A 13,306-nucleotide genomic window follows, 5' to 3' on the forward strand; every position below is an offset into this window, starting at 1 on the left:
CTGCAGCACTTGTTAAAGATTTGGGACTTCATTAAATTCTCTGGTAACTTCATCTCCCCCCACCTCCTGCTCCTTGGCATCTTACGCAACCCTATGTTCCTTCAGGCTTTTAAAAACCCTCAGGCCTTCTCTCGGTGGTCTAATAAAAACCCTAGATATATCCACAACTTTCTTCTACTGGTATCTAATAGTCCCATATAATTTGCTTGTCTACACGATCATTGGAAGCTTCCCCAAATTAAGACTTCTTCAAATAACTAATTTCATTCACATGCTACTTAAAAGCATTATATCATAAACCCAGAAAAAAACTGCACTTGGTGTTAAATGCAGATTGAGGCTGCTGCTCCATCTATATCCAAATACAATAAAACTTAAAATGGTGCACTGTTCCTTTAAATAAAGAATATGCTGTAATCTATCATAAAGCGCTGAGTCAATATGCTAATAATATTCTGTGTTAAAGTGCCAATGTGCAAAAAAATTCATACCACAAAATCCATGAAATTGCAAACATCTCAAATAGCCACAGAGCCACCAGAGCATCCAATGCTTCAGCTAGAGGATCCCTGCACCTGGAGACAAACATGCCCAGTTTGTTGATGAACCTGGAGGTCTGCATCCTGTGTCTGCACCTGTTACACAGCTCCTGGAACACCTTTGGATCTACCTTTGGACCACTCTCCCGGCTCCAGATGCTGCTGGCTAAAGACTGCTAATTGTTCATGCCTTGGATGTAAACAGCCAAAAAGGATGGAACATGAAGTTCTACCAAAGATAGGATTCAAATGAACGTTTTTGCTGTGGTGAGACTACTTGTTCCTCACTGACGGTTCACATGCGCCACTACCGTGGTGTTGTCGAACTGAATAAGGATCACATGACCCTCCAGCAGGATAGTCCGAGGCTGTAGAGACAGCTAAACTGCCGAAGTTCCAGGATGTTGATCTGAAGAGGAGACTCCGCCAATGACTAAGTTCCCTGCACCAACAGGGTGCCTAGGACTCCTCCCTAGCTCAACAGGCTTGCGACTGTTAAGACAATCTTCCAGAAGATGGGAAGTAATGACTTTCCCAATTCCACAGTCAAATTCCTGAACCACCAAGGAAGAGACAATCTTGTCCTTTTTTTTTTTTTTTTCTATAAACCTTTTTATTTAATTTCTTAGACAAATAAAACAAAACACGACAAAACATCATACACATTGAACCTGAAATATATTAGTAGAATATCAAGATCCCATCACATTACATAGCAGCTAACAATCCCCCCCCCAAAAAAAAGGAATATAATAATCACCGAAGAGGATATTTTATCTAGGACATCCCATATATCAATTCAAATGTCAAGCCTCACCCCATATATGAAGGAAAAAAGAGGAAGCAAACATTAGTCCCTTCTATCACCAATAGCCCCAGGCATCCCCTATTATGATTCATTACTACCATCTACATTAGATGCCGTGTACGATTTGTCCAACCACTTTGCCCAGACTTCATCGTACTTATTAGGGCAACCCCTATTCCTATAGGTGTCTCTGAACAATGGGAGATTATTGTTTATCAATTGTTTCCAATATAAAAGTGTAGGAGAACAGTGTTTCTGCCAATGCTAAGCAATGGCTTTTCTTGCATAGAACAATGTTGTATTAACAAATATTCACTCAGTCACTGTAGGGATAATAGCCTGTACCAAACAAAACAAGCAAACAGATTGTATCATCATTAAACTATCCTGTGGAAACTGTGCATGAAATGTGTGGTGAAGCTGGAAGTATCTAAATAAATGGGAACTAGGTAAATTCAAAGTTGAGGTGAGTGTAGAAAAAGCAGATAGTTTCTGATCAGTAACCACTTGAGAAAGTAATTTAATATTATATTTAGTCCATGCAATAGGCTCTGGTACTTTAACCACTTCCGGACCGATACACACCGATATACGTCCTTACTTTGAGGAGGAATATCGTTATGGCAGCAGCTAGCTGCCATAACCCAGATACCTTCTTGTTCAGCCGGCGGTCCGCTACAAGATAAAAGTGGTCTCTGCGGTGGATTCGCAGCAAGATCACTTTTATCGGCGGTGGGAGAGGGGCCCCCCCTCTGCCGCTTACCGGAGCCGTCGGCAGCGGCAGAGGCGATCGGGTCCTCTCTTTGGCTGGGCATGGAGACGACTGAGAGGAAGATGGCCCTACCCATTGTACATGACATTGCAGGGCGAAAGCAACATCAAAACGTTACTTCCGCCCATAGCTCTTAAAGGGTCATTTTTTTTAATTCATTTTTTAAATGACAGATTTTATTGCATTTTAGTGTAAATATGAGATCTGAGGTCTATTTAACCCCAGATCTCATATTTAAGAGGTCCTGTCATGCCTTTTTTCTATTATAAGGGATGTTTACATTCCTTGTAATAGGAATAAAAGTGACACAAAAAAATTTTTTTTAAATGTGCCCCGTCCCGCCGAGCTTGCATGCAGAAGCGAACGCATACGTGAGTAGCGCGCGCATATGAAAACGGTGTTCAAACCACACGTGAAATATCAGAGATTTTTAAGCGTAAAAGTTTGTTGCCATTCCACGAGCAGGCTCAATTTTGAAGCATGATGTGTTGGGTATCAATTTACTCGGCATAACATTATCTTTCACAATATAAAAAGAATTGGGCTAACTTTACTGTTGTTCTATTTTTTAATTAAAAAAAGTGTATTTTTTCCAAAAAAAGTGCGCTTGTAAGACCACTGCGCAAATACGGTGTGACAGAAACGACCGCCATTTTATTCTCTAGGGTGTTAGGAAAAAAAAATGTATAATTGTTGGGGGTTCTAAGTAATTTTCTAGCAAAAAAACTGTTTTTAACTTGTGAACAACACATCTAAAAAAGAGGCTCGGTCCTTAAGTGGTTAAAAAAATTGAGGAAGAGTAGGGTTAAACCATAGAGGGGCATTTGGAGAAAATGCACCCTTGGGATAACACTCGCATCTAAGACCAGCCTCCCAGGCTCGAATAGTATTAAGCATAAGAGTAGTCACCTGGTAGGATGCCCTACGCCCTCTAAATAAAAGTACCTTAAGAGCTTCTGTGGAACCTATCACCGCTGCTTCAAGCCGAGTGGAGGAGTTATAAAAAATCTGGGCTTAGCTACCATACGGCCATAACCAGCTGAGTGGCCAAAAAGTAATTATATAAATCCGGAAAAGCTAAGTCTCCCTGTTCACAAGGGTGCATCAGGGTAATTATTTATACCTGGGGTTCTTCGACCCCCATAAAAAAAGATGAAAACACCTGATTTAATCTTGTGAAAAAGGATACAGGGAGCCACTGAGGAGAATGTCTAAATAAATACATAAATTTTGGTATAATTTTCATTTTTAAAAGATTAATGCGTCCCAAAAAGGACAATGGTAGAGACTTCCATGCTTTCAATTTTGACCCAATGGCTCCCAGAATCGGAGTCAAATTCAAAGAAATAAATACAGAAGCTTGACGGGAAATTACAACTCCAAAATACTTGAAATTCTCTACCTACTGCAGTGGAATATCATTCAAAGCCATGCTACGGGCCTCCATATCTATTGGAAACAACAAGGACTTAGTCCAATTTACCTTCAGCCCGGTAACCCTTGAAAAAGAATCCAGAATCTCTAGGGCCCCTTGGAGCAAGGGTTCATCATCGTTTAAAAATAGGAAATCGTCTGCATACAAAGCTACCCTCCCCTCCAACCAACCAATCCGTAATCCCTGTAGGGGGAAGTGCGTAATGTCTCCATAGCAATCGCAAAAAGGCTTGGAGAGAGGGGGCAGCCCTGCCGACTTCCCCTAAATAATGAAAAGGGAGGGGACAACCCTCCCCCCATTTTCACTGCAGCTGTGGGATTCCTATATAAGACCTGCAACCATTTAATAAATACCATTAGAAAGCCCATTCTGCAGAGTACTTCCCACAAGAAGGGCCACTCCAAGGTATCAAAAGCCTTTTCAATATCCAGGGAAGCAAATGACCCAAGATCCTATATTAAGATGTGAAGCATAAATATTAGTATATAATCTCCTCAAATCAGTAGCCCTACCAGACATGAACCCCGTCTGATCTGAGTCGATAATATTCGACATCAAATGTTGTAGTCGTCGGTGGATCAGCTTAGTCAAAATCTTGAAATCTACATTCAAAAGAGCAATAGGCCTATATGAAGCACAAGAGGGTGGATCTTTTGGGTACTTGTAAATTAAAACTTTATGAGCATGACTAATTGAGTCCGGCAAAGCTCCCTCCTTCAGACAATCAGGGTAAAAGAGAAACAATACAGGAGCTAAGAGCTCTCCATGAGCCGTATAGAATTCAATAGGAAGGCCATCCGGCCCCGATGACTTCCCCAATGGAAAGGAGCCAATGAGAGAAAGGACTTCCTCCGATGTTATAGGACGTACTAGCATCTCCCTCTGGTTATCTGTTAACCAGGCCAGTGCGACTGAATCCAGTCAACTCACCAATTCAGTCGGCTGGAAATCAGAAGGCAACTGAGATGTATATAAATGTTTGATAAAATTGCAGAAAAGTCTCTAAAATTTTAGGCTGTGTACAGGCCATATCTCCAGAGGAGGTGCGTATTTCCAAAATCGGAATAATAGATTGTTCATGTTTAGCCATCAATGCCAAAAAACGACCATTACGGTGATCTCCCTGCTCAAAAGATTTCTGTTTATTTTTGTATAGGTCCATCCTCGTGGCCTCAGCCATATGCAAATGTAGGGCCCGTATGGAGTAAAGCATTAAAATTAGATTCTGAAGGATCCGCAGCATATTGGGCTATTTTTTCATCTACTATAAGCTTCAAAGCGTCATTCTTTACTCGTTGAGACTTATTGACTGCTTTAATAGCTGATATATATTGTCCTCTTGCATAGCCTTCAAAAGCATCCCATAGTATTGCTGAAGTAGACGACCCTGTATTAAACTCCCAATACTCTACTAGAAGGGGCAGAATGTTATTAACTATTTCTAGATGTGAAATCCAATGAGCACCCAATCTCCACTGTGCTGCATCACGAAAGTGATGCAGGCGAAGTGTAAGCATAAGCGGAGCACGGTCAGAAAACCCGCTTGGTAAGTATTTAACATCTACCATATATGCTAATGTCGCCGAATTAACAAAAGCTAGATCTATGCGGGAGGCAGTCTTATAAGAAGTTGAAAAACAAGAATATGATCTAATTAATAGATTTTTGCATCTCCAAACTTCTACTAGGTCTACCATCTGGGCCCAATTAGAGAGCTCTACAGAGAAATTTTTAAGAGGAATTGGTTTGTCCAAAGCAGGATCAAATATAGCATTAAAGGTGCCCATTATCAATAACTTAGCTGGACCGTACAAAGAAATTCTTTCCAAAAGACTATATAGGAGGGTCCCCGCAAAAGGAGGTGGTATATACACACTGACAATTATATATATCTGGGGCCCACAGAAGAAACACAACCAAAACATATTTACCCTGAGGGTCAGTGAATACATCTTCTACCGTGCAGGGTAAGGATCTACTAATCAATATCGAAACCCCTCTAGAAAACGTGGAATATGTAGCATGGTAAGCCTTCTGTACCCAAGGCTTCTTAAGGTCCAAAAGCTTTCTCCCCATAAGGTGAGTTTCTTGAAGTAGCACTATATGTGGGAAGTAACTTTTCAAATACTTAAATAACAATGCTCTCTTAAATTTTGAATTAAGTCCACAAACATTCCATGACAGAATAGAAAAGACCTCTTGTTCACTTGATGTCATCTAAAATGGAAAAAAATATAATGCTTAACTAATAAATTACATTGCAGAATGCATTGCAAAGTGATGGACCTTAAAAGCAAAAAACATCTGAATGAACAAACTTCAAAAAAATATATAAAAAGGAAACGTGTATAAACATTTAACAAAAACACACTCCACGGGCGTTAATATGCCCTTCCTGCCTTTCTCCAACGCCATCCCCAGAAAAACAAAAAACAAGGAGGTGTGGAGAAGGCCTTATTCCAAAATCTATCAAAAATAGGCAACTATAATCTACTTGTCCTATGTAAAAAACAAAAACAAAAAAAACAGACAAAAACAAGGGGGGGGGGGGGGATGGGGGTAGACAAGAAAAGGTGCCCCCACAGAATAGTTCACTCCTACTGCCCGAGATCTATGCTCTGAGGCGGTAGGGGGAAGCTGTAGTTGATACTAGGGGTGTCTAAGAGGTCCAAGAGGCGCTGGTTGGAGCTCCTGATGAAGGATTATAATTCACTTATCGTCCATCTAGCCAGACGGAAGCAGCAGCCGGGGTGTCAAAGAAAAAGGTCTGTCCACCATCTATAATGCGCAATCTGCTAGGAAAAAGAAGGCTGAACTGTATACTCTTTTCTCGTAGTCTCTTACGGATCTCCGTGTAGGACTTACGGCGTTGCTGAAATTATTGAGAATAATCCATAAAAAATAACTTGGTATTTTCAAAAAGTATATCTTGTTTAGCTCTGGCAGCTGCCAGAACCCTATACCTGTCTCAACAATTCAATAATAGTAACAGAAAAGGCCTAGGGGGGCCCCAGGTTTAGGTGGTATTGGTGGAACCCTATGTGCCCACTCCACCACAAAGGTGGACGGCACATTGCCTAGGCCCAAAACAGAGATAAGTAATTGCTCAGCAAATACAGTTGATCTAGTCCCCTCAGCCCTTTCAGGTAGACCCAAGATGCGATTATTTTGTCTAAATCGGTTTTCAGTATCAATAGCCTTTTCCTGCAACCGTCTGACCTGTAACTGCAGAGCCCGCAGTTCTTTAGAATCTGATTGAGTAGAGTCTTCCAACATGGAGACCCTATTTTCCACCTCAGAGACCCTGGTTTTAAACCCATCTATGTCCTGGCGGATCCGAGAAACATCTGAAGCTATAAGATCCATTTGCCCCTTAAGAGTCTCTTTACATTCCATAATAGCTGCCAAAATAGCTGCGACTGAAGAGGAATCCTCCAAGGTGGCTGATTCATCACTAGATGGTTGAGAAATAGCAGTCATTCGTGCTTTTGCTGTCTTTGCTTTCTTCGTAGGGATAATTACTGCTGCAGAAGTTGTATCTAGTACTGACTTGCTTGATGTCACTAACTTGCTTGATGTCGCTGAGCGAGTCTACGGCTGAGACATCTCCAGCCAAAAGAGACCCTATTTATTGTCTCTATTTATAATTGGTATTTAGAGCCCTATTAATATAAAATTAAACTGAGGTTAGCTAAAGGTAAAAATATAGGAGAAATATAGAAGAAATCCCCAACCTTTCCTCAGCAGACTGTGTATAAAACAGTATATAGCAATGTGATATATATAGTAATTTGGTATATATAGCCAGATGGATATAGCAAGATGGCTGCAGCACGTGCTCTGATGCCGCGCACACACGAGCGGACTTTATGGCAGATTTTGTCCTGTGGACTTTGACTGACTTTCCGAATGAACGGACTTGCCTACACACGATCAACCAAAGTCCGACGGATTCGTACGTGATGACGTACGACCGGACTAAAACAAGGAAGTTCATAGCCAGTAGCCAATAGCTGCCCTAGCGTCGGTTTTTGTCCGTCGGACTAGCATACAGATGAGTAGACTTTTAGACCGGACTCAAGTCCATCGAAAAGATTTGACACATGTTTCATTTCTAGGTCCGTCGAACTTTTGGGGAAAAAAAAGTCCGCTGGAGCCCACACACGGTCGAATTGTCCGACAGACTCCGGTCCGCAGGACCAAGTATGCCGTAAAGTCCGGTCGTGTGTACGTGGCATAAGCCTGAGTCAAGGGTCACAGCACAGCAAATAAATGGAGATACAAATGTCAACTTTTTATCCTTTTTTTAAATCTTTTTTTTATCTTCAGCAGCAAAGTCTTAGTCCAAAACAAAAAACCTCTTTAGTCCAAAAACTGTCCCATAGCTGTTGTACTTCAATACGCCAGTGAATCAATTGTATAGTATAGTATAGTATAGTATTACAAGGTTTATAGGCATACCTCAGGGTGTAGGAAGATGGCCACTACTCACACCGCAACTTACTCTGCCGGGTCTGGGTCTTCAGCTGATCTACCACCAAAGAGGGATACAGAGAGCAAAATAATCGCTCCACAGCACTGGGCGACAAGCAGCAACAGACAGCAGCAGCAGGGACCCACCCGCAGCTAACAATTGGCTTGTAGCCAGCAGGCGGACGGACTCAGAGCAAACATAGGGCCAACTAGACTGCAAAAAAATCCAGGAGTCCAGAAAACAGCAGTAGGTAACGCTAATTAATTAAAGTTAGTTAATGTTGCAGCTGTGACTAGCAGACTGTGGCAGAGGAGAGACCAGAGGAAAGGGGGGGGGGGGGGGGAGAGACGGGTTTGGTAAAAAAAAAAAAAAAAGATGCAGGATGCAATGTCTCACAGCATCTCTCCACACTAACACCACGATCTCCTGATTCCCCCTGGATCCTCAATCCTCCTCCTTCCTCTCTCCTCCATGCCAAGAAGCTACCGTCCTCAGACGAAACAGCAGCCAGCAGCCTCTGGCTATCTCCAGCCACGTAAACAGGAGTCTCAGGAACAGATCAGATCAGATCAGGATGGCAGGAGCTTTCCACCGCACACCACTCAGACCCTCACCTCATCCTAATCCGGCAACGCCTCATCCTCACAAATCTCATCCTTGACACAAATAAATTAGGCAGTTCAGGGACTGGACTGACTTGTTCCAAGACAACAGAATGCTGCCTTGTAATTGTCTGGCATGAGAGTGTGTAGATAGGACTGCCTCGAAAAAAGTTACCATCAGACCCAAGACTCCAATGCAAAAGCGCAGGGTCAGACAACTCCTGGACTGGAAAGTATGAACCTGAGATTGGAGAGTTTAATGTTATTCTGAAGGAGAAAAACTCTGGCCAGGGCTTGGTCAAGGACTAGACCCAGATACTCCAAACAATGAGTCAGTTCCAGTGCAGATTTTTGATGTTTCAGGATCCATCTGAACCACTGTTTTTGTTTGGACAGTCAAAGCTACATTATCTGACAGAGCCTGCATTAACTGTTTCTTTAACAGGAGATTGTCCAAGTATCCCACAATGGGGATGCAATGAGAGCGACACAGAGATAGTACTGGGGGCAGCACCTTGGTAGCCATCCAAGGTGCAGAGGAGAGCCTGAACGACAGGGCCATAAACTGAAAAAGTGCAGGGGACTGACAGCAAAGTGTAAAATGCTGGTGTGCTGGAAAGATAGAGACATGCACCCACTGCGTCCTTGATGTCCACAGAACCAGAAGTCTCTCTGGTGAAGGGAGACAAAAGCATACTTGGTAAATTACCTGCATAATTTCTGAGCTTGAATGAATTTGGGAACTGTGCACAGGTTGGAAACCATACTGCCACAGGAACTGGGTCAAAGACACCCTGACCTAGAAGCCCCTGGGTGGCTACATGGAGTTCTGCTAATCTGTGCGGTGACATGAAAAGGTGGGAGGCAAGAAAGCAATCAGGGGGCTGGGAGGAAACTCTAGCTTGTAGCCCCTGAAAACCATCTGCCGCACCCAGATATCTGAAATGCTAGTAGTCCAAGTGTTTGCAAAGGCTAAAAGATGACCCGGCACTTTGAAAAGTGTGAAGGCACCTTCATTCTGAAGGTGGTTTGTCCAGGGGTTTAGCGGACAGACCTTTACTACCTCAATATCAGCATGTTATATGTCCTTTCTTCCAGGCCAGCTTTCAGTTCTGGGATAGTTTAATCAACGTTTTGGAAAGTGGACATCCCAAAGTGATCTTATTTTTTGCCACAATTTTTTTGAAAAGTTGGTAATTAACTGCGCTTAGCCTTTAAAAGTTGTCTACTGAAGCCAAGTGCAAGTCTTCCGTTGTTAAAGAACATTCACTGCAGGATGAAATTGCATTGTGCGCATTGGTTAGATGTCATGGATAAACTTAAAACACTTTAACTTCTCCCCAAAAATCCTAGTGGCATTTTAAAACTCCTAAGCCCCATCATTAGTGGTCAGTTGTAATTTACCCCTGCCCACTCTAAAAAAAAAAAAAAAAAAAAAAAAATCCACAATCATTTATGGTCAGTGGCATTTTAAAACCCACCACCTCCCATTATTGGTGGTCAGTGGCCCTTTCAGTGGCTCCACCATCCCTAAAAAACAATCCCCCAACATTGGTAGTCACTGCCATTTAAACCTTCCCCACTGCACTTTGAATGAAGCCTTCCTCTACTGCTCCTTTCTCTGGGCCTTTGATCAGGCTGTAAACAGTTTAGCCTATGGTTTGTGCTGTCTAATATTCCCGAAATTAGAAGCAATGTGAGCGATCCCGGCATACATACCGACAGTAAACAGAGGGACGTTTTTCAAATGTTCGCTCAGAATAACCACTCTTCCTAGCCACTGTTTTACTACAAGAAACAGGTGCAGCTTCCATGTCTATGGTGGTACTTTTGTTAAAAAAGGAAACTGCCAGTTTCCCAGTGGGGGCAGACCGTAAAGTGGTTGTAAATGTAAATTAAAAAATAAACAAAACAGGTTTATACTTGCCTGCTCTGTGCAATGGAATTGCACAGAACGGCCCCGAACTTCTTCTTCTCGGGTCCCCTGCCAGCACTCCTAGCTCTTCCCCTCCGCCGACTGCCCCCATAGAAAGCTGCTTTCTATGGGGGCACTCGTGCATGCTTGCTCCCGAGTTTTTCTGGCTGTGTCTATTGACAGCGGGACTTGGCCCTGCCCCCCACTCCCTTGTCACTGGCTTTGATGGACAGTAGCGGAAGCCAATGGCCCCCACTGCCTCAGCAAAGCCAGGGAGATCAGAAAGTGAGGGAAGGAAAGTGCTTCAGACGTGCCAAGCACTGGATTAAATGGGGTAAGTATAGAGGGGGGATACAAACACATAACCATTCTTTACATTAATGCAAGCAATGCATTATGGTAAAAAATGTTAAGGCTTTATAACCACTTTAACAAATCATCTTCAAACAGTTACAAGGCTAATAAATAAGCTCTTGGGGGAGGCAAACATGATTTGGTGATTCCAGTATCTTTAGACAAGGACTTGCAAAAATGGGTGTGGTCTTAAGGGTTCTAAAGAAACCAAAACAGCAATGGTAGAGGCAACAAGATGATCCCCTAGTTTCAAAGTTGTGCGTATCACATCAATAACAGCCAAAGAGGGAATAATGGTAGAAGACTGCAACTCCTCGGAAGCATGCTCATCTGGTAAGGACTACAGAGACAGAATCAAAGTCTCAATGGCTGATGGCTCAGAGGCTGCTAAAATATGTGTAAAACGTCCTGTGAGCCTCCACTAACAATAAAAACCACTAAACCCTCTTTGAATCAGCTGCAAGCTATGAACATGTCTCATACACCATGCAAAAAAACTAGAATCAAATTACAGTTGCTGGGTAGAGAGGAGGAGGTGGCCGGTGGATGAGCCATGTACACCGCACAGGTCATAGAGTCTTGTACCAGAAGACTGACATCCTTGATGGACCAGGAGTGCATCTCTGCCTAAATACAAATTTACTGAGGCATATTGGAGACTGATCCAGGAATCCGGATACATTGCTGAACCCTGTAGTGGTTCTAAAAGTGTGTATCGACCAAGCTTAACAGCACGGTCACACATCTTAAGGTGAGCCTTCAATACATGGGGGGGAGCACTTGAGTGAGAGACACAGCGTCTGGTCATTGGATCATTTTCACAGCATACTGAATCGCATGAAGTGTGGAGCACCTGTGGATTGAATTAATTTGAACTTTCACAATGCACAGCAGCACCTTTTTAATCCCAGTATTTGGGATTTATTGATATTTTTGTTTCCCACGGACTTGATTTAAACATTTCACTACTATATGAATGCACATTGTCACTTTATATTTATGGTTATTAATCACTTGACTTTATATGTATATCTTTTTATATCACTAAGTATAGGTTATTTTACCATTTCACAGAAATCTTACGATTAGCATTTATGCTTATATCTTTGATAGCGCAGTGATTGTAATTTGATTCTGGCTCAGAGGCTGCTTACATATCAGACACAGATCCTGCAGGGGAAGGCATGGGAGCATATTTGTGACCTCTGTGGTTAGTCAACAACTAACTAGGTGATTTGGGCGATAAAGTCATGCATGATTGTAGTAATGATCTCAGTCAAGAGAGAACAGAGAAGCCAGCCACACTCGATGAGGCTTGGAAGACACCAAAAGATGGGAAAGACTCTAGGATCTGAAGGCAATTTGATTCAAGGCTGCAGATTTCAGCCACTTCAGTGGGCATGCTGCAAGCAGCATCAGAACCATTAGCATAATCTGAGCTGCGGGTACCCAGTACAGTGGGACTGTCCCCCTTGGTGTCTACAATCAGTCATAAAATGTAAAGCTCAAGGTACAAGGCAAAGCCTCAGGTACTCATGAAACCCAAACAGCTAGTAGCAAGTTAAGGTCTAAAAAGCAAGAGGTGGCCATGATTGTAGGAGGGCAGCAGGAAAAGACAGAGGATTGGAGTTCTACATGGCTCTATGCAATGCAGAAGCAGCAGCAGGGAGAAACTTCCTTGACAGCGAATAGCAGCAAAGAATTTGCAAAGCAAGTGCACAAGACACTCACAAAAATAATTATGCTATTAAATTCAATTGGCGTTTTCCCAGCAGCACTAAGGAAAATATGTCTACCTTCTTAGGACACCAGCTAAAATCGGAGGCATGCTGGTTGTAGAAGGGGTTATCCTAGGCCAGTGATGGCAAATCTTTTTGAGCCAGAGTGCCCAAACTACAACACAAAACCAACTTATTTATTTCAAAGTGCCAACACTACAAATAAACAAGGCGCACTGTGCCTCCAGTGACATCACTCTGCTGGGTTTGGAAGCCAAAAAACATACCAATAAGGGGGTGCTGTACCAGATAGAGACCAGGGCAAATCCTTCGAAAGACAAAGCATTTATTAATAAAAACTTTCCACAGGCAAAGGACAGTTTGCATGGCAAGCCAGGTGCATAGGCAGGTGGAAGAGCAATGTGATAATCAATGGGAGCATAAAGGAAACTTACATAGATGTAGAAAAGCACAAAACCGGCCGATCAGGTGAAGGTCTGGCTCAAAAACCCTGGATCTCCCGTGGGATGAATGAAGGACTCCAACGGGACCTGGGAGATGGACAAAGCCGGCACCTGCCGGAAGGACCCAGAGTCTCTGGGTCTCCTGGAAGGTGTTTGGAGAGCCCGAGGGTAACCAGAGGGATGGACGGAGCTGATGCCTGCCAGAAACCAGAAGCCAGGAGAGAG

The sequence above is a fragment of the Aquarana catesbeiana genome, linkage group LG09 (assembly GCF_042186555.1).
Source record: "Aquarana catesbeiana isolate 2022-GZ linkage group LG09, ASM4218655v1, whole genome shotgun sequence".
In the NCBI taxonomy this organism is placed as follows: domain Eukaryota; kingdom Metazoa; phylum Chordata; class Amphibia; order Anura; family Ranidae; genus Aquarana; species Aquarana catesbeiana.